Source organism: Eptesicus fuscus, chromosome 12 (assembly GCF_027574615.1).
Source record: "Eptesicus fuscus isolate TK198812 chromosome 12, DD_ASM_mEF_20220401, whole genome shotgun sequence".
NCBI lineage: Eukaryota > Metazoa > Chordata > Mammalia > Chiroptera > Vespertilionidae > Eptesicus > Eptesicus fuscus.
This window is the reverse complement of record NC_072484.1, coordinates 54,461,529-54,489,251: the sequence shown is the minus strand read 5'-3', so window position 1 is coordinate 54,489,251 and position 27,723 is coordinate 54,461,529. Positions and strand designations below refer to the sequence as shown.

The following is a 27,723-nucleotide window of genomic DNA, read 5'->3' as shown; positions in this document are numbered from 1 at the left end:
GGCTCGATCCCCAGTATGGGGCATGCAGGAGGCAGCCGATCAATGATTCTCTCTCATCATCACTGATGTTTCTTTCTCTCTCTCCCTCTCCCTTCCTCTCTGAAATAAATTATGTACATATACATATACATATACATATACATATACATATACATATACATATACATATACATATATATATAACCCTAATATGCAAATAGACCGAACAGCAGAACAACTAAACAACTGGTCGCTATGATATGCGCTGACCACCAGGGGGTGTGCGCGGAACATGGTGGGCGTTGGCAGCAGGTGGCAGAGCGCAGAACATGGCGGGCATCTGCCGCAGCGTGATGGTGGAGCAGGTGAGCGGCGGTGCCAGACCAAGGGGGCCCTTGTCGCTGTCATCAGGGAGAGCCTCTGGTGGTTACTGAAAATTCTTTGCTCCCGTATGCCATGATCCTGCTGGGCGCTTGCACCCGATGCTGGAGCTGGAGCCACTGCTCGCACCTGGTGCCCAGCGCTGGCCCCGATCTCCCCTCAGGGCTTCTCCACCTCCCCCTGCTTCTGAGGGGTGATCAGGGCCAGCAGCCACCACTTGCACCCCCTGCCAGCGATGGTCACACTCGCACCCGCTGGCGATGCTGGCCCTGCTCACACCCGCTGCTGGCGCCGGCCACAATTGCTCCACAGCGTGGTGGCGGTGGGAGTGGGGCAGCTGGCAGACAGAGGATCAGGGACAGTGGTGGGAGGGGCCGGGCAGGGTCATGGAGGATAGGCTGAGACCCACCCCTGTGCCCACCACAACCTTGCAGCCCACAGTTCCTTTCAAGGTGCATGAATTTGTGCACTGGGCCCCTAGTGTGTGTGTATGTGTATTTAAAGAACATATCCTTGGGTGAGGATTAAAGAAAAAATAGTAGAGCTTTAAAAATAATTTTATTTCTTTAAAGCAAAGGAGTAAGCTAAAGTCTTAGGTCAAAACACCTGAGAAGGTAATGGGATGGTATAGTTCTTGTAGGGAATCATGTGCAATTAGGTGCTTATTACATTGTTTTCTTTTGGGAGGAATGTGATAACAATTGGTCAGAATGTGATAACTGTCTATCCCGTTGTCAGCTTTGAGGAAGTCATCTCCACCCCATTCAGATCCCCCATAACCATGGCAAAATTAAAAGGAACCCCCCAGGTGTGGTGAGACCTGGCCCCTGCCTGAGGATGAACTGACATCACAATTAGGATTGTAGGTTTCCCACAATACTGATGGAGTGTGGAGTTCTGTGGTAGAGAGGCAACTTTACAGGTGTGGAGAAGAGTCCCTTCGTCTGGACGAACTGTCTTTTCTCCCCTCTGCCAGGCTGCGATTTCCGCTCTGTGGCGGGGGAAGGCCAGAGTTTGAACCTGAGCAGAAGGAAAGGTAGGGGGTTTGCATGAGTTTCATGCTGGGTTCGCTCCAACCCAGCTTTGTTAGCCCCTTGGCAGAGGAGGTAAAATGAGCAGGGAAGTGGGGAGCTGGGGCCTTGAGTTGGGTGGAATCTGCTAGAAGAAGCAAATTAATAAATAAACATTAAAACAATGAGGCTCTGCTAATCCTCTGACAAAGGACAAATTGCTAATCTAACCTCCTCGCCAGGACGGCTGCCCCAGCAGAACAAAGGCGGCTTTTACAGTTTATGTTGTATTTGTAAACTGACGGCACTGGTCAGTTAGTGGATTTACTCTCACCTGCCTCCGAGGGGAGGGGAGGCGGCAGGTAATCCTTTCTTTCTCTAAGCTCTCAGGAAAACGGTCACCTGATCGGACCAGGAAAGGCCTTGGAGGATGTGCCAAATTTTAGCCACTTTAGAGTAACTGCCAAATTGCTTGTCAACAATGGAGCCAGTGTCTGAAAGGGAGAGGGCTGGGGAGTGGCGAGCCTTTTCAGCTCATAATTCATGAGAGGCCTTGGGTTTCCTGCCTCTCTCCAGCCTCCTAATTCCAGGGTTCGAGGCCTTCTCTGGGAACGGTGTTCGTCAGCGCCTGTTGATGATAATTCTCTGAGAAGGTGTCTGTCACCCAGGCTCCCTCCTGCGGGATTCAGCCTGCTCCCCCATCTCCCCCCGCCTCCCCCCCCCACCCCGCCCGCAGGGCTGTCACCCTGGGCTCCAGGTGTCAGCTCATCCATTATTCCCACTGACCTTCCAGAGGAGAGTCTGGCGCTGGGGTCCGACACCCACACAGACGGAGCTGGCCCAGACCTAATCGCCTGGAGAGAAGCACAGATAAGTCCCATCTCCAGCGGCCTCTGGCCTCCTTTAGGCGCTGTCACTCTGCTTCCTGTCATCCCACTTCCTCCACCTCAAATGTCAAGGCGTTCTACTGACCTGCAGGGGAAGCACTGGATATTTTGGGGGTGGCGGTGGTGGGGGTGTGTGTGGTGCGGCGGGAACTGCCTCTCTTAAGACACATCCTGCTGCTGTTTCACACGCAGGAATCCTACTCAAGGGTGCACAGGCTGCGTCTAGGGTGTTAGAATCCCAAGGTCTTCACACCCCCAGATAGAGGACCCGGAGAGAACACAAATCATTTCCAGAGTGTGCTACTGGAGCCCCACAGCAAAGAGGTAGTTTCAAATACTGACTCAGAATTAACCAGAAATGACTGGGATGTAGCCCAGATGGGGCCTTTGAGATGGGCTGAGGTGGGTTTGGAAGCCCCACCCCCACCCCCGCCCGGGTTATTGTGCCAGATGCTGCGGCTGGTTTAAAAAAAGTGAGGGGGTGCAATCCCAATGCCATCCCCTCAATGACAGGAGACAGCAGAGAGTAGCTTGGTTCCTGACCCTCCGACTAATGTGTTCAGGCTCGTGAAGAACTGCCTGTGTGCACTCTGATGCCTATTTCAAGCCCCCAACCCAAAGGCCACAGCTAGAGACTTGGTCCCCGGGGACAGTATCCAGGGGTGGAGTTTGAGGGCTGGCAGATGAGCTGAGCTGATGCCATCTTTACTTGGTTTGGATCTGAGGCTTAGCTCAAAAAGACGTCTCCCCCTGGGAGGCTGCCATCCCTCCCAATGACGCACAAGTTGGTGATGCCGCGATGGACCAGGTTGTAGGCTGCTGCCAGGCATCCCTCACGCGTGGTGAAGGCCTTGCAGTGGGCACTGCCGATGATGGTGCCACCCTCTGCAAAGGAGATGGGAGCCTTGGCCAACAAGGCAGCAGAAGGGACCTGTACTGGGGGTGGGGTGGGGGAGGGGACTGGCAGACCTTGCAGAACTGAGAGGGTGAAGGCCAGGGCCTCCAGAAGCCTGGGCAGGGGTCTCCCAGTCCCTGGGCCTTCCCCTGGAATGTATGAGGAGGTGGAAAATATCCACCTGTCAGTCTTGGGAAGTTCAAACAAGGTAACAAAGTGAGCAGACCCACCTGCCCACTGCACCCACCGGAAAAAACCCCCAAAATTTCTCCCCTCTGCAAGGGGTGTCTTCTTTGATTTTGCTGTATTTTTTGGAGTGTCTACGCTTCCTCTAACTATCCCATAATACCTTTCCAGACGGCAGGAATGCTGGTTCTACATGTCATGCCCCTAAAACTGCTCTAATACAGGCCTCCAGGACAGCTGAGTGGCCAAATCCAGGGGCAGGTTCAGGTCTCCATCTGAGTGGCAGAATTTGGCAGGTTGATCTCTTGCCCTTTGAATCCTCCTAGGCTTCCTGTACCCGGCACTCCTCCCCTGCTCCTCCCTCTGTATCACCTCAATTTGTAATTAACTTCTCTTTATGTAGATTTACTGTCTGATTCCCCTTTTCAGACGCAGCTCCATGGTGGAGACCATGTCTGTGTTGTTCAGATTCTAGCCAGGGCCCAGCACTGTGCTTGGCACAGAGTGGGTGCTCAATAAATATTTGTTCAAGGAGTGAATGGATGGATGAATGCCTGCTTACAAGGTCCTAGGTATCATGCTAAGCCTAGTGGCATTTAGTGAGCTAAGCTATTTTCCACCCTTTTGCCTGTCCATATTTTAAGGTTTTGAGGCTGTAGCCTTAAGCTTCTCACTATCCTCCCAGCTCCCAGCACAAGTCTACCACTGAGGCAGCCAGTTGTAGTGGTTAGGAAGAAAGGCTCTGCATTTACAGCCCAGCTTTTCTACTTACTAGTACTACCTATGTAATCTTGTTTACACTAATGTCTTTTGCATTGACTAGAATGATTAGCACAATAGGACATGAGAATGCTAGTATTTGGTATTTTTGTTTTATATCTGACTTTCATTAAAATACTTTTAATATGATGTTAGCTATATATTTAAGATAGATATTCTTTATTGTTTAAGAGAGTCCTAGTTTTCTAAGTTGGAAATATATTGAATAGATTCTTTGTATCTATTGGGATAAATATTTTTTATTAAAATGTAATCTAAGTCTATGTTAATAGATTTTCCAATATTAAACCATCTGGGTTATCCTGGGATAAATGTTATTTGGGCATAATAAACGATTATGTAATATACTGCCTTAATTCAGTTTTCTAAGATTTCATCTAGAACTTCTCATCTCTATCAAAGTGATCTTTCTAATATGCACATGTGAGCGAGTTGCTTCAGAGTTCAGGTTTGCACTGTTTCCTAGACTTCATCTATCCTGCGTGCTCTAGAATGACCCATCTCGCTTCCTTTAACTCTCTTAAACCATAACCAGGTGCTTCTGGTTCTTTGGGTATGTCATCCTCTTTCATACTAATATGCTTTATAAAAAGTGATTTTCTTCCACTGAAAAGCATTCCCCATCCTCAAGTCTCCTGGCAAAGTCCCTCTTATCCTTTAAGTCTCTTCCAGAGGTCCGGCCTTCATACAGCTTTCCATCTTCTCTTTCCCAGCTGAGCTCCCATTCCTCTTTTGTGCTCTTTTAACTTCCCAGTTACATTCCAATCACAGGACTTATCACATTGTACCCAAATTATTTACTAACAGGACTTTCTTATCCACTAGTCCTATGGCTTCCACATTGGAATTCAAGCATGCAAGATCTTAAGAGGATTCTTGGTAAGGAAGAGAAAATAAAAATGTTATAATTTCTATTTATAGTGCTTATTGCCATAGTTTCATTTATATAAGTATGTATTATTTAAGTATTTAAGTATTATATGTGTATGTATGTATACTTACGCATACACACACATAAATAATAGATCACTGTTATATATGATAGAATATGTATATGACTAATAAATAAGTAAATTTACCAAAGCTGAGATCTGTTCAATTTTTTTTTAACTGATGGGGCAGATGATTAAAAAAAAATGTGGAAGGCCATTGTACCAGACAATGAGTGGAGTCTTTGAAGGTAGGGTCCTGTTTTAGCCTCAAGTTATATCCTCCACCACTATCACTGTAGCTGAGACAAGATATGTGCCTGATAAATATTTGAAAGGTTGAATGAAAGGGATTAGAAAAAGTAGGTAGTTGGTAAGTGTTTGCACTGGAGTTTCCTTAATATAAGAGTTATAAATAGTAAATTAGATAGTCATACAACTTAAGTGGTGATTATTAAGGTTCATGTTTTACAAGAATAAAAATCTTCAAAGGGAGAGGAAATGAACCATTGTGAATTATGGACTTCTCCATATGACTAGGTATCCATTGAAGCAACTGGGGCTGGTTCCACATCAGGCAACGGGTACGCCAGGTGTCTCTGCACATGGCTTGTGGGTTTTCTGTCATATCCTCCCCTCCGACCTCATGATTTACTCCCCCATTGTCCCATCCCTGCTTCAACCTTGCTGATCCTGCAGGCTCAATAGTGGGGTTGCCAGATAAAGTGCCAGACACCCTGTGACACTAGAATACCAGATAAACAATGAATAAAATTTTAGTGTATGTCCCCAAAATTACATAAAACACACATACCAACAACTTACTGGTTATTACCTGAAATTCAAATTTCATTGGGTTGCTTGTATTTTTATTTGCTACACCTGGCAACCCTACTCAGCCTCAGGAGTGCTCTCCCTGATAGCTAATAGTCATCAATTGTTGAGGCTAACTTTGTGCCAGGAATAGTTGCTTGCCATGTACGTTACACACAAAATATCTTACAAATCTTATATTAATGGTCACAGGTAGGAATCATCACGTCCAATTTTATCGAAGCCTGGGGCTTGCAGGGGTTGAGCAACTGCTCAGGGTCACTAAGAGGAACCTGTAACACAGCCATTTGAACTCAAATCTAACTTCAAAGCCTATTTCTTGTGGAGATACACATACAGGGCATTTGGACGAGATAAAAATGTCTGAAATAGGGTTGGGCATCATGAAATGCAGTGCGTCTCCTACCTGTGGTGGCCAAGCAGAAGCCAGGAGAGGGGCTGTTGTAGGGTTCTTCAGCAGTGGGCCTCAGGTTTGGATGGATGTCCTTTGAAGCCTTCCCTTTCTATGCAGGCTGAAAAACCCCTCAGGTGTTGTTCAAGGAATTATACATACATGTGTGCATTTTGCAGTGGGAGTTATTTATTTGTTTGTTTGTTTATTTTGCCATTGGGAACTCTGGCTAAACAATCCAGAGACAGAATCAGCCCCATCAGGAGAAGTGCTGGTTTCATCATGAATGTAGTATTATTTCAGAGTCTGGTTTGGTAAAGAACAGAGTCCTTAGCTACTATTCCAGTTATTTTTTCTCAAAATCTGATCCTACTGGCGAACCTTTCTGAGTTTGAAATAGATGCATGGCAATAACGCCCTATTTTCAAATGTCAAAACAATTTTCAATCACTTCTTCTATAGCAGGTTTGTATTTAAGATTAGATACATGCATACTTAGGTTACCTTTGGGATCTTGGAATTAAATTCTGTCTAAAATGCCAACAAGAACTCTATAAGATCTTTCTGCAATCTATAATAATAAACGTGTAATATGCTAATTAGACCAGACAGCCGAACGACCTTCTGGATGTCATTCCAGATTTCCTTCTGGACGAAGCTGCGGCAGCAGAGGCCGAGACAGAGGCGATTAGGGGAGATCAGGTAAGCAGGTGAGCAGTTAGGGGCAATGAGGCAGGCAGGCGAGCTGTTAGGGGCAATGAGGCAGGTAGGCGAGCAGTTAGGAGCTAGCAGTCCTGGATTGCGAGAGGGAGGAATCCCTGTGGGATTGGGCCTAAACTGGCAGTCAGACATCCCCCGAGGGGTCCCGGATTGCAAGAGGGTGCATGTTGGGCTGAGGGACAACCCCCCACCCATGAACGAATTTCATGCACTGGGCCTCTAGTGTCTTTATAATGATGAATTTGTTAATTACTATTTTTTACAATGATTCATCAACACTTGTAAGAAATATCTAACTCCTGAAACAGGATGCCAGATATGAAATACAGCAGTTTGTATGACTATAGGGAAAATCTCTCTAGGGGCTTATCTGCTGAATTACTGCAGAGGGTGGCACTGAGGAGGGTTCTCTCCCAACAGATTCTGGTGGAAAGCAGAGGTCCGAGGGATGGACATCTGAGGCTGCATTCTGGCTCTTCCACTTCACAGCATTTTGAAGTTAGACAGAACACCTGGCATCTGTAAACAAGGGATGATAACACATTCATCACCGGGCCACGTTGAAGATTGAGATAGAATGTGTGAAAGCCACTCACACAGTGCCTGACATACAGTTGGTGCATCAGTTAAGATTTGGTCAGTTGCAAGCAGAAAAAAACAAACTCACACTGACCTAAATAACAAGGGAGTTTATTGCTTCATGTCACTGAATACCCAGAGGGCAGGCTTCAGGGTTGGTTTAATTCAGTTGCCCAGTGAAGCCACAAGGTCCTTCAGGATGTTGGCCTCATCCCAGACAGCCTCCTTCCTTCTTGCAAGATGGATACTCTCTCTGTGCAGGACTGCATGCACCTCATCATAGCAAAAAAGAGAGAATGTCTCTCCCGCCTTGGATCAAAAATCCTGGGCTTCTTCTAGTGAAGCTATGTTTGGTCATGCGCTGTCACACTCTGGACCAGTTGGCTTTGAAATGCCAAGTGCTGATTGGCTCAGGTCTTCATTGGGTGCTAATCCCTGAGCTAATCACTGTGGCAAGAGGGATGAAATAAAGGATTGGCTCTGACCAACCAGGGCTCACACATTGAGCTGGTGGCAGGTAAATCCTACCCAAACATTGTGCCTGGAAGGAGGTGGAATTCCTGTTAGCAAAATAACCACAGGATTACTGCAACAGATGCTCAATAATATTGTTATTGTTCTTATCAATAATAAAATTCCACATTCTGGAGATTAAGTTTCCTTAGGGCCAATATCAAGTAGTTCCCCCCCCTTTAAATGGTAACCATTGTCTTTTGGGTTATAAGAAATATTACATTATTTTATTCAGGCCTATCTCCTAGACATAGATCCACATTCTTCAAGTGCTTCTTCAATGAGTTTTAAGTGGGTTTTTAGGTCATAGTTGGCCCAGATCCAAAGCTGTCTTTTCTGTGAAGGTGGTGATAGTGATTGTGTTATCCTTATCCATCTGAAGTAGAAAGAGCTGGAAAAAATTTATAGGTCATTAGCTGGACCTGCCATCCAACCTGCTATTGGGTCTTCTATCACATGAGTTCCCTCTGTGGGCCAATTCCATGAAATGAACATATTACACGCATTAGATTCGAAGCATATTGGGGGCTTTTTAAGAGGATGGACATGAAGCAAACCACATGCAGACATTTCAGCTGATGGATGACCTGTGGATGGGCAGGTGCTGCCAGTTACAGCTGAGCTCTGGGAAAGGGGTAAGGAGGGCAGCTTTTAAACTTCTTGGCCTAGAAACTGCCACCTGAAGGTAATAACATTGCCAGTGGGGATAAAAAAGAAGTCCATGGGCTTTGGTTCCTACAGATCTTGCTCAATCGCTGTGAGGGGTAATGAGCTCTTAGATTTTTTAAGCAAGACTTTCTAGTCCTTTTTATTCAACAAGGCTTAACTCAGTATTCCCTCTGGAGATGTGTAGAAGAAAGATCTTGGGTTGCTTGGCCGACATCTTTAACACCTCACAGGACAACACAACTTTGCCTTCTCTGTTTCCTTTTCCCCCCCATCAGGGATTTAGAAGACATGTGAGACTCACTTGTGTTTCGTAAGAGTGAAGTATTGATGAGGAAGTTAGTAGGTAGTGCTTTGTTCTGGAGGGAGCAGAACATTTGTAGTCATATTAGTTTCCTACTGCTGCTGTAACCAATTACCAAAAATTTAGTGGCTTAAAACAACACAAGTTTATCATCTTATAATTCTTAAAGATAGAAGTCTCAAAATCAGTGTGTTGGCAGGATTGCATTCCTTCAGGAGGCTCTAGGGGAGAACTGTTCCCTTGTCTTTTCCACTTCTAGAAGATGCCTACATTCCTTGTCTCATGGCCCCCTCCCTTCATCTTTAAGGCCCACCGTGTAGCATCTTCAAGTCTCTCTGTCTCTCTCTGATCTCTTCTTCCATCATCATATCTCCTTTTCTAAGTTTAACCTCCTGCCTCACTCTCATAAGAGTCCTTCTGATTGCATTAAGCCCACCCCGATAATCCAGGATCATCTCCCCATTTTAGGATACCTACCCTAAACACATCTTCAAAGTCCAGGTAAGGAGACATATTCATAGGTTCCAGGAATTAGAATATTGACATCTTTGGGGGCCATTATTCTGTTACCATAGGGGTCTTCTCTTATCTGATCTTTACTTTTTTTCCCCTTTTAAAGTTGATTTATTTTTTGTTTCAAATAGATAATATATTCATAGGGTTCACAGAAAGAAAACAATACCAAAGAAGATACGCAGATGATTAATAAGCACATGAAAAGATGCTCAACATTATTAATCATTAGGAAAATGCAAATAAAAAACATGAGATAACACTTTATACCCATTAGGATGGCTATAATAAAAAATATGAAAAATTACAAGTTTTGGTAAGGATGTGAAATAAATTGAAACCCTGGTACATTGCTGTGGGAATGTAATATGATACACCACCATGGAAAGCAATAGTATGGTGGTTCCTGAAAAAGTTAAACATAGAACTGCCAAATGACCAACAATGCCTAGATATATACCCAAAGAATTGAGAGCAGGGACTCAAAGAGATGTTTGATGGACATGAATATTCATAGTAGCATTCATTATTCATAATAGCCTCAAGGTCCATCAACAAATGAATGGGTAAACAAAATACGGTTTATACATACAATTGAATATTATTCAGTCATAAAAAAGAATGAAGTGCTGATGCATGCCATAGTATGGATGAACCTTGAAAACATTATACTAAGTGAAAGAAGCTAGAGACACATAAAAAAAACCATTGTATGGTTCCATTTAAATGAAATATCCAGAACCAGTAAATGCAGAGAGATAGAAGCAGATGGGTGGTTACCAGGATCTGGAGCAAAGGGAAATGGGGAGTGACTGCTTAATGGGTTCAATGTTTTCTTCGGAGTGATGAAATGTTTTGGAACTCGATAAAAGTAGGTCGTTGCACAATATTGTAAATATACTAAATGCCACCAAGTTGTATACTTTAAAATGGTTAATTTAATGCTATGTAAAGTTCTCCTCAATTTAAAAAAGTAAAACAATAAGCAAGGTATACATTGAGAAACCTTATTCTTACTTCTGTCCTGTCTGCCCAATTTTCCTCCACCCATATAGATAACCATTTAAATTCATTTATTGTATATCCTATCAGTGTTTCTTTATGCATATATAAGCAGATGTAAGTTTTTCTGACTATTTCTATTTCATCAAGGGTAGCATGCTATATGTAATTATTACTGTTTTACATCTAATAATACATTCTTAAATTCTTTCTATAAATTCAATACATTACAGTTCAGATATAACATAATTTATTTAATATAAGCATTTAATGTTTTAAAGTTCCCTCTAAGCACTGCTTTAGTTACATCCCACAAATTTTGATATGCTGTATTTTTATTTTGATGTAATTCAATATATATTTTTATTTTCCCTGAGACTGTCACTTTGATCAAAGATTTATGTAGAAGTACGCTGCTTAATTTCCAAGTACTTGAAGATTTTTCTGTTATTGATGTCTAGTCTTATTTTATTATGATCAGAGAAAACTTTGTGACTTGATTTTCCCCCCATCTTTTTCCTTCTTTATCTCTTTAAAAACTTTTTATTTTGAAATAATTGTAGATTGTCATGTAGTTGTAAGAAAGAGTACAGAAAGATCCATAGAGCTGTTCTGGATTGAATTGTGTCCTTTCCAAATTCATATGTTGAAGTCCTAACCCCCAAAACCTCAAAATGTGAGATTTGGAGACAGGGTGTTTGCAGAAGTAATCAAGTTTAACTAAGGCCATTAAAGTGGTTCCTAATCCAGTGTCCTTATAAAACAGGGAAATTTGGATATAATGACATATGTAGAGGGAAAATGATGTGAAGACACAGAGAGAAGATAGCCATATACACTGAGTGGCCAGATTATTATGATCTCTGAATGCATAATAATCTGGCCACTCAGTGTAATTCTCTTGAGTACCTAATTTATTTGATATCAAAGATACTATAAATCATGCACCTGATCAGTTTTCCCCTTTGCACTGGCTGATAGAAAGCTCAGGGCAAATAGGTGGTTGATCTCCAGCAAAAGTCTAGAATACTTTTGGTACCCATTTGAGATACAAATACACTGAGTGGCCAGATTATTATGCGTTCAGAGATCATAATAATCTGGCCACTCAGTGTATAAGCCAAAGAGAGAGACCTGGGACAGAGTCTTCCTCACAGCCCTCAGAAGGAAACAACCCTGTTGACAACTTGGTTTTGGACTTTCAGCCTCCAGAATTAGGACACAATAAATGTCCATTGTTTAAGCCACCCACCTGTGGTTCTTTGTTATGGCAGCCTAGCAAACTAGTAATCTTAACTCAGTTCTACCCAATGGTAACATCTTCAAATCATACATAACAATAGTACAACTGCAAAAGAAAAATTGACATTAATATAACCCATATACCTTATTCTAATTTCACTAGTTTTACATGTACTTAAGTATATGTTTGTATTTAGTTCAGTGAAATTTTTTCTTTTTTTAAAAATTGATTTCAAAGAGGAAGGGGGGGGGGGGAGAGAAAGGTCAATGATGAGAGAATCATTGATTGGCTGCCTCCTGCACACCCCACACTGGGGATTGAGCCACAACCTGGGCATGTGCCCTGACTGGGAATCAAACCCTGACCTTCTGGTTCATAGACAGATGCTCAGCCACTGAGGCACACTAGCCGGGCAAAATTTTATCGTATGTAGATAAAATTCGTGTGACCACCACAACAGTCAAGATAAAAAACAACTCCATCACAAAGATCCTTTGTACTGCTCTTTTTAAAAAAAAAAAATATATTTTATTGATTTTTTTACAGAGAGGAAGAGAGAGGGATAGAAAGCCAGAAAATCGATGAGAGAGAAACATCGATCAGCTGCCTCCTGCACGCCCCCTACCGGGGATGTGCCCGCAACCAATGCACATGCCCTTGACCGGAATCAAACCTGGGACCCCTCAGTCCGCAGACCGATGCTCTATCCACAGAGCCAAACTGGTTAGGGCTCTCTTTTTCTTTTGTGATGTCTGTTCTTATTTATTTGTTACTCTTAGAACTGGACTCATTTTGACTGGACTCAGACTTAGAGGTAGAAGCTTTCAAAGAGGGCAACTACATCATTTGGAAATCTGTTCCTGGCATTTTTTCCTTGGCTTCCTTTATCCTCTTAGTCAAAAGTTTAGCATATTCTGCGACCACTTCCTAATTTTTCTTAGTACTTTGTACAGAGCAATATGCCAACATTTGTATTGCAGGACACACGGAGTAACAAAATGCTAACTCTTGGGTGCGTTGGTCCTTCTTTGTTTAGGGGCTCTCATTTTTTTTTAGAAAGATTGAAAAATGTGTGGATTCTTCTAGCCCTTTTGAGTCTCAAGTGATGAGGCACAGTAGTATCAGTGAGACCAGGAATATCTTCCTCCCCCCCTTTTTTACAATGACCAGTTTGAGAGCACTGAGATGCATCCATGATGCCATCCCAAGCAGATTTGTGCTTTCTTTCTCCAGTCCTCCTTGGTCTATCAAAGGAATGTCCCTTACTCAGCAGCAGGCAGACATGGCCATGGGTTGAGACACCTGCTTCATGGGGAAACCTTGTTTGTCATTTCCAACATTGATTAGAACCATATAATCCTTCCATTCTTCACCCAGAGCATCAGGAACAACGTCTGGGGCCATACACTTCTTACTAAAGGCAGAGAATTTGCATTCATTGTCCACTTCAATGAGTTTCTGGCAGCCAGTGGCTGGGAAAGAGAGGTTCAGCTTCCTCCTAAAGCCGCCGACAGCCTCTGAGGCGTCATGAAAAAGCGGTCTGCCAATGCCTTTCAGTTGATTTGTTTAGACTATTTGCGTTTTATAGACTTATTTATGTTTGGTTTTAAACCTACCATTTTATTTTGTTTGTTCCCTCTGATTTTTGTTTCCCACCTCATGCTATCTTTGGGGTTATCTGAATCCTTTTAGTATTCTATTTTATTTATTGTGTGTGTATATGTGTGTGTGTGTTATTATATCTCTTTGTATAACATTTTTAGTGGTTGCTCTAGGAATTACAAAACACATCTTTATCTTTTCATGATATTTTACCACTTTGAGAGGAATGTAGAAAACTTACCACCACACAGGGCCTTTGCTCTTCCTGCTTCATTTGGTAGTTGTTTATGTTTTACATCTACAAACATTGTGTCAGTGTTACACTTCTTGTCTTCAACCATAAAGCAGAATTTTAAAAATTTGAGAGAAAGTCTATTATATTTACCCATACATTCCACCATTTCTGTTACTCTTCCTTCATTCCCGATAGTCTGAGTTTCCATCTGGTATCATTGCCATCTGTTTGAAGAATGTACTTTTATATAAAGCAGGTATGCTGGCAACAAATTCTACTTTCTTTGTTCTGAGAAGATTTTTATTTCACCCGCATTCTTGAAGTATATTTTTGCTGGACATAGAATCCTGGGTTGATAGTTTTTTCCTTTCAGTAGTTTCAAAATACTGTTCTGGTTCCTTCTGGCTTCAATGATTTCTGATGAGATATCTGCAATTATTTGGGTCATTGTTCTCTATAAGTAATATGCCACTTTTCTCTAGTTGCCTGTAAGATTTCATTATTACTTTAGGTCTAAGTAGGTCTAAGTAGTTTGATTATAATAATTCTGGCCATGGCTTCTTTTTGTTTTTCCTGTTTATGATTTGATGAGCTTTTCAAATCTGTAGGTTTTATGTGCTTTGCCAAATTTGGAATGCTTTTACTCATTATTTCTTCTCCTCCTCCTCCTCCTCCTCCTCCTCCTCCTCTTCCTTTTTCTTCTTTTTTTTTGTGCTGCACTTTTTCCTCTACTTCTGGGACTCTGATAACTCAAATGATAGGCCTTTGGTATTGTCCCACAAGTTCCCAAGGCTTGTTCATTTTTGCTCCAAATTTTTATTCTTTTTGCTGTTGAGATTAGATAATTTCTTTTGTTTGTTTTGTTTTGTTTCAATTTGTCTTTTTATTATAACACGAGCTAAATTTTTTAAATTACCTTAGTCTTCTGACTTTATTTCCCAGAGTTGTTAGAAGATCTAAATGATAATATAACTCATTATGAAAATATATTGGAAAGTACAAGAGCTAATGTGAAATGGTAATCAAGGTCCAGGTACAAGGCATTAGGATAAAACCAGTGGGCAGCTGGACAGACACATCTTCACATTCACTGACTCCTTCCTCTTTCATCTCCATTCTGCCATTGAAGCCCATCAGTGATTTTTATAATGGTAGTTATTGTATTTTTCAGTTCTCAAACTTCCATTTGATTTTTCTTTATATTTTCTTTTTTGCTGGGACTATCTTCCATTCATTTAAAGAAAGTTTGTCTTTACTTGTTGGATCATTTTTATGATAGCTGCTTTAAAGTATTTGTCAGGTGATTCCAACATCTGTGTCATCTTAGTATGTAAGTTGAGATTTTGCTGGTTCTTCCTATGAGGAGTAAATTTGTATTGCATTTTGGACATTTTGAATATTGTGGGTCTCTGGGTCTTTTTTAAATCCTATGGAAAAAAAAATATATATATACTTTAGTAAGCAGTTAACCCAGTCTTCAGGCTGCAAGTTTCAACCACACTTTTGTGGGTGGGGGTGCCAATGTCAATTCCACTTTTAAAGTCTTTGCAATGCCCTTCAGATCTGTCTTACATGTGTGCCCCCTCGTGGCCAGGGTAGGATGTGGGTGGTGGTCTATCTCCATTTATAGTTCCATCTCAAAGCTTTTGGTACACTGTTTAGGGTCAGATTCACATATGTGCTGTTTAGGGTGAGCCCAGGGCTTTATAAACAACATTACCAGGTCACTTTTCCAAATACTTTCCTCTTTACAATGTCCCCAATATTTCCTGGTTCCTGGGATCCCCTTTTCAGTCCTCCAGTCAGAAGAAAAACAACAACAAAAAAGAAAGTGGGATTTCCCCCATTCTCTTTGAGCATTAGGAGACCCATTTTCTGTTTCTTGAGCCAGAACCAGAGGGTTTCTCCTGGGGCCCACTGCAGTTCAGGCTACCTTATGTCTAGTCTGCGCAAAACTGAAGCAAACGACATGGTGAACTCACTGTTGGTTCAGAGGTACTTTGAACTCTGGTTTCCTTCCCAATCCATCTGCTATTATTTACTTTACAGAGTCCTCAAATTGCTGCTCCATGCATTGTGCCCAGGTTTATAGCTGCATTCAGTGGGAGAGACAGGGTGGAGTATGCTTATTCCCCTTTACTTGGAGCCTAAGGCTAAGTTTTGAATCATATAGTTAATTTGATCAATATTCTATTAATGGACACTTGGGCTATTCTTCGTGCCTGAAAATTGTGGTTCTGAGAGTTCTGTTATCAGTCTTCTCTCATCTCTTCATAACAGTGGTTCTCAACTTGGCTCCTCATTATAATCACCTGAAGAGATTAAATAAATATCAGAATGCCAGGCTACACCCGAGACAAATTAAACCAGCATCTCTGGGAGCAGGACCCAGGCAAGAGTACTTATTTATTTTTATTTTTTATATTTCACACTCTTGCCCCACTCCCCAATCCTTCAAACCTGGTCTTCCTATAAATGCCTTATATTATTTAATACTGTCACCAAGTAAGACATGTCAGAGTTCGCTTGAACTCTGATCCCGAATCCTTCACATTTAGGCCATTCTCCATTCTGTTAATGCTAATTCAGAAATGTCTTCATATGTGGTCCCCATCTCCATTCCATTGAATCAAGCCAGTCTTGCATCTGGTTTACTGACAGCCATGTCATCGGTTTCCCTCTCACTGGTTTCTCTCTTTTTGGCAATAGTTCTCACTGCTGCCAGGGGGTTTTCCTAAAAGAAGAATCTGATTGTATTATGCCCCTTGTAAAACCTTTGTGGGACCTCCTTGCCCACAGTATAGAGCCTAAACCCCTGAGCAAGGGACATGAAGCCTGCCTTACCTGGCCTGGACTTCTCCTAACTTCCCTCCCATTGCATGTGCTCCTCTGCTCCCCACATCCCAAAGTCCCACAGATGAGTCCTGAAATACTCCAGGCCCAATCATGCCTTCTCATTCTTGCTCCGACTGAAATGCTCACCCCTACCTTGATGCCTGGCCATTACCTTCCAGCCTCCACAATCAACTAAAATATTAACCACTTGCCAGTGCTTCCAACCTGGTGTCATTGCTAATCCTCTATTTCTCCAGCTTTGACTATAAGTGTGTTAGAGTGTACTAGTATAAAAGTGTATAACAGTGGTCACACATTCCACTGAAACTGTCTATTTGCATGACTGTAGTCCCCACTAGTCTGGGAACACCTTGAAAGTGGGAACTTATTAATATTTGTCTTTCCATAGAAGAACACAGTGCCTGACTCAGAGCAGACCGCAATGGACATTCAAACAAATTAATATAGGGCAGGACAAAAGTAGGTTTACATTTGTGAGCATGCAAAACAGAGTTTATTCTTATATCAGTATTTATTAATTATATTATTTTCCATACAAACAACTGTAAACCTACTTTTGCCCTACCCTATATAGCAGCTGGTGGCCAAGACAGCAGTTTTGTGAGATTAGAGAAGTGAAAAAGGTCTGGCCAGCGTGGCTCAGTGATTGAGCATTGACCTATGAACCAGGAGGTCATGGTTCAATTTCCGGTCAGGGCACATGCCTGGGTTTCAGGCTCAATCCCCAGTGGGGTGTGCAGGAGGCAGCCACTCAATGATTCTCTCATCATTGATGTTTCCATCTCTCTCTTTCTCTCCCTTCCTCTCTGAAATCAATAAAAATATATTTTTTAAAAAAGAAAAAAGATGCTGCTATGTTCTTCACCAAGGACTTCTGGGAAGATGAAGTGGCCGCAGCCAACTCCAAGACAGTGTAACACCCATGGAGCAGGTCAAGCTGCTGCTGCAGGTGCAGCATGCCAGCAAGCAAACCACTGCAGGTAAGCAATACAAGTGCATTTTAGACTGCATGGTTCATATCCCCAAGGAGCAGGGAGTCCTGTCCTGGTGTGGTAACCTGGCCAATGTCATCAGATATTTCCCCACCCAGACCCTCAACTTCGCCTTCAAAGATAAATACAGGCAGATCTTCCTGGGTGGTGTGGACAAGAACTTTGCCGGGGATCATGGCATCAGGTGGTGCCACTGGGGCCACCCCCTTGTGTTTTGTATCCTCTTGATTTTGCCCATAGCTGTCTAGCAACTGATGTGGGCAAAACTGGAGGTGAAAGGGAATTCAAAGGCCTTGGTGACTGCCTAGTTAAAATCTGATGGGATCAAGGGCCTGTGAGAAGGCTGTAATGTGTCTGTGCAGAGTATTAGCATCTACTGAGCTGCCTGTTTCAGTGTCTATGACACTGCAAGGGAATGTTTCCAGATCCCAAGAATACTGACATCTTAATCAGCTGGATGACTGCACAGTCCGTCACAGCGGTGGCTGGGTTGACTTCCTAGCCATTTGACATTGTTCGTGGTCACATGATGATGCAGTCAGGGAGCAAAGGAACTGCTATCACGTACACAATGCACACTGGACTGTGGAGGAAGATTGCTCGTCATGAAGGAGACAGAGCTTTTTTCAAGGGTGCGTGGTCCAATGTTCTCAGAGGCATGGCTGGTGTTTTTGCGCTTGTCTTGTGTGATGAAATCAAGAAGTTCACATAAATTAGCCCTAGCTGGTTTGGCTCAGTGGATAGAGTGTAGGCCTGCAGACCAAAGGGTCCTGGGTTCGATTCTGGTCAAAGGCATGTACCTTGGTTGCAGGCTCCTCCCCGCCCTGGCCCTGGTCAGGGCTCGTGCAGGAGGCAACCAATAGATGTGTTTCTCTCACATCAATGTTTCTGTCTTTCCCTCTCTTCTTCCACTCTCCCTAAAAAAAGGAAAAATATCCTCGGGTGAGGATTAACAACAACAAAAAAAGTTCACATAAATTATTTCCTAGTCTTCCCTCCCCTACCCCCTGTGAACAGGCATGTTGTATTATGTAACATATCTTGAGCATTCTTGACAGACTGTTGGCTGTCTATTTATCAATGGCAACTATTTACTGGTTGAAAATGGGAAGCAAGCCCTAGCCACTTTGGCTCAGTGGATAGAGCATTGACCTGTGGACTGAAGGGTCCTTGGTTTGGTTCTGGTCAAGGGCACACAACTGGGTTGCAGGCTCGATCCCCAGTAGGGAGCATGGAGGAGGCAGCTAATCAATGATTCTCTCTCATCATTGATATTTCTCTCTCTCTCTCCCTCTCCCTTTATCTCTGATATAAATAAAAATATATATATATATAATGGGAAGCAATAATACTCATCTGACCAGTTTTCTCTTAAAGCCATTTCCATGATGATTATGGGACTCAATTTTATATTTATTTTATTTTTTTAATTTTTAAAATATATCTTATTGATTTTTTACAGAGAGGAAGGGAGAGGGATAGAGAATTAGAAACATCGATGAGAGAGAAACATCAATCAGCTGCCTCCTGCACACCCCCCATTGGGGATGTGCCCGCAACCAAGGCACATGCCCCCGACCGGAATCAAACCTGGGACCCTTGAGTCCACAGGCCGACGCTCCATCCACTGAGCCAAACCGGCCAGGACTTATATTTTATTTTTGTTACTCCTGATAAACAACAAATTTGAAGAAATAAAAAATATCTGAAATATATACATAAAGAGAGTAGTCATTTCTGATTTAGGGGAAGATGTTGATACCATTTTGAAAACCATGTTGGATGTTTTCTTATCTGAAGGAAAAGGAGATACCAGGGTAATATAGTAAGTTTGTAATATTATATTATAAATATAAGTTGCAAAACAGATATAAACTAAAACTATAAGTTGCTGAAGAAATGCCTCTGATCTAAGAGGCAGCATCATCTTGCCAAACTTGAATTCAATTCCTAGCTCACCATTTTCTGGGTGAATTTGGGTAAGTTAATTAACCTCTCTGAGTCTCAATTTTCAGTATAATGGACACACTCTTTTTACTTCATAGGATTGTTTGAAGATAAAATGAGTTAATACATTTCTAGCATGTAGTTAGTGACCCAATAAGTAGTATTATTTTTACTTTTCTGGTGATTCAGGGAATGAGTCTGAAGAAGTAGATGAAAAGAGATATGTGTATATTGCATTTGGTTCTTTATTGTTTCCAGCTCCTTGGAGAGAGAGCCTCTGGATTCCCAAGTCCCGAAGTCCAGGGATGGGCTGACAGGCCAGTGTTCCTCCTCTGGCTTTGGCCATAGCTATTGGTACAGTTGGATGACTTTACTCGAAGAGCCACAAAAATGACCAAAAGGCAGCATGATCCTTTTATACAGGGAGGGACTTTATTTCTCAACTAAGTGTCTTTGACACCTGAAATAATAGGGCAATATTTTACATGCTATACCTAGACAAGTCCTATTTGCCAAGGACATTCTAAAATATTGTATTGAGATGTAAAAAAAAAAAAAAAGATCTCCTGCTGATTTTAACAGTCTCTGCAAATTTAAATTTATGTCAACAGATATAGCCAGACTTTGAGATGGCCATTTAAAGTATATCAAACATTCAACTACCAAGATCACTAGCTTACCTCTTGTATACAGCAATGACGATATTATGATTGTTGTTCCTTCTGCTACTTTTTTTTTAATTAATAAATCTCCATTGTTTGCTACTGTGGTCATTATGTTCTCTGGTAGCTGTGAAAAATATGGAGTAGCTTAATAAAACAATCAAAGCAAAACAATAAGTGTCCCTGAAGATGACCTCATTGTATCTGTTCACAATCTCTCCTCTTACTGGGCAGGTAAAAGCCTCATCTTGCCAGTATCATGTGTAGAAAACATCTCAGTTTCACTAGGAGGAGAAGGAAGGATGGAAGGAAAGAAAGAAAGAAAATCAACATTGACTGAGACCCTACCATGTGCATTTTCTATATCTTCTCATGTAATTTGTAAGAAAATCCCACAAGAAAAGTCTTATTGTTCTCCTTTTTATAGGTGAGTAAACTGAGGCTCAGATTAAAATGACTTGCCCAGATTTACTCACCCATCAAGAAGCAAAGCTGAGCCCTAGCTGGTTTGGCTCAGTGGATAGAGTGTTAGCTTGAGGTCTGAAGGGTCCCAGTTTCGATTCCGGTCAAGGGCACATGCCAGGATTGCAGGCTTGATGTACAGTAGGGGGCATGCAGGAGGCAGCCAATCAGTGATTCTCTCTCATCATTGATGTTTCTATCCCTCTTTTCTTCTCCCTTTCTCTCTGAAATCAATAAAAATATATTATTTAAAAAAAGAAGCAAAGCTGAGATTTGTATCTAAGTCACCACTCTAAAACATACTTTCGGTCCAACTCTCAGGCAGCAATAGTTTTCAACTGAAGCAGTGAATATTTGATTTACACCTATTTCTCACTTACTCCTCTGCAATATCTTCTCCACCCCTTTTCCCTTCTACACCCTTCTCCTCTGTGACTTTCAATTGCGTGGTAATTCCCCAACTCCCAGGAAGCAATATACCTATAGGAATTAATGGAGGACAGACTTGAGAATACATTCAAGCCATTTGCAAACTTCACTGTAATCAACAGCTAAGTGTGTGCATGTGTGTGCGCACAAGAAGGGAGAAAGGAGGGAAGGCACACACCTATATCTCAAATTAGCAAGTCAGTCATGAGTTACAACTCCATGCCAGGGACGTCTTTAGATAACCAGACACACAGATAATCAAGGCATAGATTAACTCGCTCTGCCTGTGCAGTAATTTAAAGCTCTCAGCTTATATAGCTAGTTCGTGGTGGTGAAACATTCCTACGGCATATGGTAACCTTTAGTAGAAAACTTGCAGTGAGAAGTGTGGGATCCCTATCAGATGCGCAAAGAACATGTGGTTGATATTAGAGTGTGCACTCACCCTTCAGGTCCGTGGGACTGGCCCGTTTTCTCTCCTTCTTTCCCAAGACCAGCTAAGCAGGCTTCTCCGCATTAAAACACACACACAGAAAAAGGTTGATGGGAAACCAAGATGGCGGCATAGGTTAAACACCTAACCTGCAGCCGGGCACAACAATTTCAAAAATACAACTAGAGGTCAGAACGGACATCGTCCAGAACCACAGGAGAGCTGGCGGACTGAAATGCCCACAGCTGGGGGGAAGGAGAAGGCCACGGGGACAGTCGGGGAAGCCGTAAAAGCCTGAGGTATGGAGAAACGGGCGGAGACACGAGCACACGAGCCTGCGGGGAGGATGGAACCGGAGAGGAGGGGGCGGCTGATGACCTGGCCGGAGTTCACTGGCAGGAAGGAGATAAAGGCTCCGGAGTGCGCTGAGCACCGGCTCCGATTGCACTGAACCCCATTCCGGGCGAAACCCTGGGAAACTCACTCACTTTTGCAACTCCGCCGCCCCCGCAGGCTGCCCGGCCCGGGACGCTGGGGACGCCGCCGCAGCGGCGGCGCCCGGAGCCCGGCGGCCTCCCAGCACCCGTCCCCGCCCCGCAGCCCCCGCGCACCTGGTGCCGCGGGCCGCGCGCCCCGCACACCGGACGGAGGCCCGGGCGCCCTCTCCGTGCACCTCCCGGCGGCGCTAGACTTCAGTAGAGTTGACTGAATTCAAGGGATTAAGAAGTATAAATTGGGGGGACGCCGCGGCGGCGACGTCCGGAACGCAGCGATGGCGGTGCCTGGAGCTCGGCGGCCGCCCAGCGCCCATCCCAGCCGCGCGGCCCTCGCGCGCCTGGTTCCGCGGGACGCGCGCACCGCACACTGGACGGAGGCCCGGGCGCCCTTTCCGTGCACCTCCCGGCGGCGCTAGACTTCAGTAAAGTTGACTGAAATGAAGGGATTAAGAAGTACAAATTGAGAAGTTTGAAAAAGATGGCGGCGGAGGTTAAAGGCTGTTCTGTTGCCTCGCACCCAGCGAAATCGGAGGGGATGAGGTGTGGAGGTGCGTGGGTCTGGCTGGTGGCGGGGGAAAGGGGCTTTTGTTCCAAACCTAAGGGAGATTAGCTCTCCATCACCCTGAAACCCATCTTCTGGCGAACCCCGGGAGACCCAGATGCCTGCGGGGAGAGGCGGGACTCTTGCAGAGGTGCGCCCAGCAATCAGTGTTTGCTGCGCTGGAGTGCGGAACGAGGGGACTTAGATACATGGAAGGCAGAAGGACCAGACTCACAGCCATCGAGGCTCGCCGCACCATGGCCTGTTGGCACCCTGAGACCCCGCCCCGCCCTGGGACCCGCCCCGCACGTCTTGAAGACCTGCCCCGAAAGTCTTGCAGGCACACCTGCGCCCCAAGCAACGGCTTATGCATGTGGGTGGACTGCCCTCTGGCAGCGGACCAGATGATCTGCTGTTCTAGTCGGACTGCTCCAGGGCCACTCAGACAGGAGGAAGAAACTACAGTTTTTGCTGAAATCCTTGCTGAGTGCCTAAGGCAGTAGCTGATCTACACCCCATTGGAGACCCAGAAACGAGGGCATCTAGTGGTCTGTGGGAGATGACACCAGATTTCAACCACGTGCATAAGGGACACATTCAACGGGAATATTCAGTGAGCGCCAAAGTTTTGCTGCACCAAGACCCGGCCCATAAACGTATCTCCTGCACAGCAACTCTTCCTTTATAGACAAAGAGAGCCCCCCCAGTGACACCAACACCAATCAAGACTTAACTATACAAAGGAGGACCAAGATGGAGGCATAGGGCGGAAGCCTGATTGTTGCCTACCACAACAACTTTGAGACTACGACAAGAGAGCAGAGCAGACACCATCCAAGACCACCATAGGGCTGGCTGAGTAGATGCTCTACAACTAGAATAAAAGAGGGGGATGTGGGATGATGCTGATGCCGGTGACCCAAAGACCACACTTTAAGAACTACAGCTCAGGCGACACAAAAGAACTATGGCTCAGGCGATACAACAGCGGCCTGGAACGTGCTCGGCGCAGTTCCCCCGGCGGTCTCCGGCTGAGGGGACGGCTCCACTGGCAGCCAAGCACGGACAGACGAGCCCCTATGAGACATGGGGTGGGAGACTCCGCGCTTGCTGACCTCTGAGTCCGTCAAGAATCTCAACGCCCCGGAAGCGGCCAGGTGCGCATGCTCGGCGACCGGCCACCGATGCAGACCCAAGGGCCGACACAGCGACGCCAGACTGGCCCACCGCCATGCACCGGGTGCACCGGAGCTTCGCCGAGCCGCCGCCCGACGAGTTCTGCAGCAGCCATACTGGAGCTCCGGAAGGAAGGCCAGGGGAATTGCTGAGGGGGGATTGACCGGCAGGAATTGGGATCGGGAAGACGGGGCCCCGCTGAGACCTGGGTGCGGGCGTGGTTGCGCGCCTCTGGGCTCGGGTGTGGTCACACGCCTCTGGGTATAAGTGAGGCCTCACGTCCCTGGGTCTAGGTGAGGCCACATGCCCCTGGGTCCAGGTGAGGCCGGACTCCGGGTCCGGGTGAGGCCAAGTGCCCCTGGACCCGGATGACGCTGGATCCCGTGCCCGGGCGAGGCCAAGCGCCCCTGGGTCAGGGAGAGCCCACACACCCCTGGGTCCAGGCGAGACCATGTGTCCCTGGATCCGGGTGAGGCCGCGTGCACCTAGGCCCGGGTGAGCCCAAGTGGCCCTGGGTCTGGGAGAGGCCAAGCGTCCCTGGGTCCGGGTGAGACCATGTGTCCCTGGATCCGGGGGAGGCCTCGGGCACCTAGGCCCGGGTGAGGCCACGTGCCCCTAGTTCTGGGAGAGGCCAAGCGTCCCTGGGTCCGGGCGAGACCATGCGTCCCTGGATCCGGGTGAGGCCTCGTGCACCTAGGCCCGGGTGAGCACAAGTGGCCCTGGGTCTGGGAGAGGCCAAGCGTCCCTGGGTCCGGGTGAGACCATGCGTCCCTGGATCCGGATGAGGCCTCGTGCACCTAGGCCCGGGTGAGCCCAAGTGGCCCTGGGTCTGGGAGAGGCCAAGCGTCCCTGGGTCCGGGCGAGACCATGTGTCCCAGGATCTGGGTGAGGCCTCGTGCACCTAGGCCCGGGTGAGCCCAAGTGGCCCTGGGTCGGGGAGAGGCCAAGCGTCCCTGGGTCTGGGTGAGACCATGTGTCCCTGGATCCGGGTGAGGCCTCGTGCACCTAGGCCCGGGTGAGCCCAAGTGGCCCTGGGTCTGGGAGAGGCCAAGCGTCCCTGGGTCCGGGTGAGACCATGTGTCCCTGGATCCGGGTGAGGCCTCGTGCACCTAGGCCCGGGTGAGCCCAAGTGGCCCTGGGTCTGGGAGAGGCCAAGCGTCCCTGGGTCCGGGTGAGACCATGTGTCCCTGGATCCGGGTGAGGCCTCGTGCACCTAGGCCCGGGTGAGCCCAAGTGGCCCTGGGTCTGGGAGAGGCCAAGCGTCCCTGGGTCCGGGTGAGACCATGTGTCCCTGGATCCGGGTGAGGCCTCGTGCACCTAGGCCCGGGTGAGCCCAAGTGGCCCTGGGTCGGGGAGAGGCCAAGCGTCCCTGGGTCCGGGTGAGACCATGTGTCCCTGGATCCGGGTGAGGCCTCGTGCACCTAGGCCCGGGTGAGCCCAAGTGGCCCTGGGTCTGGGAGAGGCCAAGCATCCCTGGGTCCGGGTGAGACCATGTGTCCCAGGATCCGGGTGAGGCCTCGTGCACCTAGGCCCGGGTGAGCCCAAGTGGCCCTGGGTCTGGGAGAGGCCAAGCGTCCCTGGGTCCGGGTGAGACCATGTGTCCCTGGATCCGGGTGAGGCCTCGTGCACCTAGGCCCGGGTGAGCCCAAGTGGCCCTGGGTCTGGGAGAGGCCAAGCGTCCCTGGGTCCGGGTGAGACCATGTGTCCCTGGATCCGGGTGAGGCCTCGTGCACCTAGGCCCGGGTGAGCCCAAGTGGCCCTGGGTCTGGGAGAGGCCAAGCGTCCCTGGGTCCAGGTGAGACCATGTGTCCCTGGATCCGGGTGAGGCCTCGTGCACCTAGGCCCGGGTGAGCCCAAGTGGCCCTGGGTCGGGGAGAGGCCAAGCGTCCCTGGGTCCGGGAGAGACCATGTGTCCCTGGATCCGGGTGAGGCCTCGTGCACCTAGGCCCGGGTGAGCCCAAGTGGCCCTGGGTCTGGGAGAGGCCAAGCGTCCCTGGGTCCGGGTGAGACCATGCGTCCCTGGATCCGGATGAGGCCTCGTGCACCTAGGCCCGGGTGAGCCCAAGTGGCCCTGGGTCTGGGAGTGGCCAAACGTTCCTGGGTCTGGGTGAGACCATGTGTCCCTGGATCCAGGTGAGGCCTTGTGCAACTAAGCCCGGGTGAGGCCACGCGCCCCTTGGGTATGGGTGAGGCCACGTGCCCCTTAGTCCGGGTGACGCCGTGCCCCTGGGTTCGGCCGAGACCAAACCAGAGGGAGTCGGACCTCCATTACCACCATTTGTCCACCATCCAGAGCTGAGGGGTCAGTGCTGACATGTACACATAAGGAACTACTGGACATCGAAATTGGGTCTCAAAAGAACTGTTGGTCCAGGGGGAAGCTCGCTACAGATTGATTCATTTGCCTGTCAGCATAAATATTATTGCTCGTCTCACATTCAGTTCTTATTAGTATATATCTAGTGACATTTGATCTCATTCATCTAGAGGAAATGATGAACAACATAGACTGAGGAACAAGAACAGAACCAGAAGCAAGGAGGCATCGATCGGACTATCGGGCCTCAGAGGGAGGATAGGGGAGGGTAGGGGGAGGGTCGGGGGAGGGGGAGAGTTCAACCAAAGGACCTGTATGCATGCATATAAGCCTATCCAACGGTTAAGTTCAACAGGGGATTGGGGCATGCGTGGGGAGAGGGGTGGGATGGAAATGGGGGGATGAGGACAAATATGTGACACCTTAATCAATAAAGAAATTAAAAAAAAAAAAAAAAACACACACACACACACACACACACACACACACACACACACACCCCTCAACCCATAGGGCCCTTGAAATTGTAGCTATCTGTTGTAATTTTTATGCTGAATTAAATTAAATGGTAGCAACATGCTTTAGACTGGGAATAAGGAGGCCAGGTTCTCATCCCCACCGAGTGGCCTTGGGTCAGCTATAGTGTCCCCCTCAAGAGTGTGAACTAGGTATTTTTTTGAAGGATCACCTCCAGCTCTGAAAAGCAGTGATTCCAATCATTAGATCAGAAAAAGCTCCCTGGGCTGGGTATTCAAATTCTAGGGATCTTCCCCAACATTAGCTTCAGATGTTTGATCTCCCTGAGGAGACAGGCCACTAAGGAAGGCCGCGTTTTTGTTTGTTTGTTTTTTGACTTCTCCATTCCACAGCACACCTCTCCCACATTCAGTCTCCCACCCTTCTAGAAGTCCCTGATAAAAGGCCTCCATCCTCTTGAAAGCTGGCCTGTGCTTCAGAACAGGGCTCCTCAAGGCACCCAGGGACCTTGTAAAAATGTAGATTCTGGTTCCAATGGTGGTGGTGGTGCAGGGGGTGGGGGGGGGGTGGGGGTGGGGTGGCGGTGCTGAGATTCTGCATTTCTAACAAGCTCCCAGTGATGGTGGTTGCTGGTCCATGGACCACACTTAAGAGGCCTATTAGAGTCCTAGGGCTGCTATAACAAAAGATCATGGGCTGGGTGGCTTAGACAACAGAAATTTATTTCCTCACAGTAATGGAGACTGGAAGTCCAAGTTCAAGATGTCAGCAGGGTTTGGTTTCTGGTGAGAACTCTATCCTAGCTGTCTTCTCACTGTGTCCTCACGTGGCTTTTTCTCTGTGTGCCCAAATTTCTAGTGTCTCTTCCTCTTCTTTTAAGGACACCAGTCCTGTTGAATCAGAGAGCCACCCACATGATCTCATTTCACTGTAATTACTTCTTGAAGGCCCTGTCTCCAAATACAGTCAGTCACACTGGGGGTTAGAGCTTCCATGTATACATTTTTGGGGAAACACAACTGAGTCTAAAATAAGTAGTAAAGGTTTTAAAAAAAAAGTAGTAAAGGTCTAGTGCAGTGGTCGGCAAACTCACTCGTCAACAGAGCCAAATATCAACAGTACAACGATTGAAGTTTTTGAGAGCCAATTTTTTTAAACTTAAACTTCTTCTAACACCACTTCTTCAAAATAGACTCGCCCAGGCCATGGTATTTTGTGGAAGAACCACACTCAAGGGGCCAAAGAGCCGCATGTGGCTCGCGAGCCGCAGTTTGCCGACCACGGG

At 46.1% G+C, this 27,723-nt stretch overlaps 2 pseudogenes; both read left to right on the top strand.

The window, feature by feature from the left end:
• The first annotated feature begins 308 nt into the window (after positions 1-308).
• On the top strand, positions 309-18,232 carry LOC103304749 (ADP/ATP translocase 2-like; annotated as a pseudogene).
• Positions 1,277-27,723, top strand: part of LOC114230022 (heterogeneous nuclear ribonucleoprotein A1-like) — a 90,491-nt pseudogene continuing 64,044 nt past the window's right edge.